General features: G+C 41.3%; 1 non-coding gene across 1 annotated transcript; it reads right to left on the reverse strand.

Moving 5' to 3' along the window:
• Nucleotides 1-996: 996 nt before the first annotated feature.
• On the reverse strand, nucleotides 997-1,131 carry LOC116662290. The gene has a single exon (XR_004318331.1). It is a non-coding gene; the product is annotated as a small nucleolar RNA SNORA70 (small nucleolar RNA).

The following is a 1,131-nucleotide window of genomic DNA, read 5'->3' on the forward strand; positions in this document are numbered from 1 at the left end:
TATATACATATATATATTTATACACACACGCACACACGCAATGGAATACTACTCAGCCATAAAAAAGAATGAAATAATGCCGTTTACAGCAACAGGGATGGATCTAGAGATTTTCATGCTAAGTTAAGCAAGTCAGACAGGGAAAGACAAAGATTATACAATATCACTTATATGTAGAATCTGAAAAAATGACACAAATGAACTTATTTGCAAAATAGGAACAGACTCACAGACATAGAAAACAAGCTTGTGGTTACTTGGGGGAAAGGGGGTGGGGAGGGATAAATTGGGAGTTTGGCATTTGCAGATACTAACTACTATGTATAAAATAAACAACAAGGTCCTACTGTACAGCACAGGGAACTATATTCAATAGCTTGTAATAACCTATAATGAAAAAGAATGTATGTGTGTGTGTGCATATATGTGTATGTATATATATATATATAATGGAATCACTATGCTATATACTAGAAACTAACACCACATTGTAAATCAACTATATTTTAATAAACATTAAAAATAGAAAATGTTTTTCTATAGTTTGAAGGAATGAGCCATGTTCGTAGGGCCAACTCTTTAGAGATCAGTTTATTTATTTATTGACAGGAAAGTAGGATTTGTTGGTGGTCGTGAGTAAGGAGGGGACGGCGCCAAGGTTCTCATGAGTGCAGGGGCCGCCATTTGTCCAGGGGCCACGATTAGGGACATATTTGACCCCACACCCATCTGGGATGAGTCACTTTTCTGCCACCATGTTTTCAAATTCATCTCCATTAAACTTGGTCAATCCCCACTTCTTCGAGATGTGGATCTTCTGGCGGCCAGGGAACTTGAACTTGGCCCTGTATAGGGCCTCAATCACATGCTCCTTGTTCTGGAGCTTGGTGCGGTTGGACATGGTGACTTGGCTAGTGTGGACCCAAAGGCACTGTGCATACCCATCTGGAGCCTAGGTTGGGGACAGTGTGCCAGACATGAATGTCCACTGGAAAGGGCTGTCTCCAAGGTCCCTTTAGGGCAACCCATATGGGCAACAGGCTGCATACACTACTGAGGAGAATACTGTTTGCAGCCATTGCACATTCAGCCCCATGAGGAAAAAAGCACAGTCGGCTTAATTGACTGCAG

This window comes from Camelus ferus, chromosome X, assembly GCF_009834535.1.
Source record: "Camelus ferus isolate YT-003-E chromosome X, BCGSAC_Cfer_1.0, whole genome shotgun sequence".
Taxonomy (NCBI): Eukaryota; Metazoa; Chordata; class Mammalia; order Artiodactyla; family Camelidae; genus Camelus; species Camelus ferus.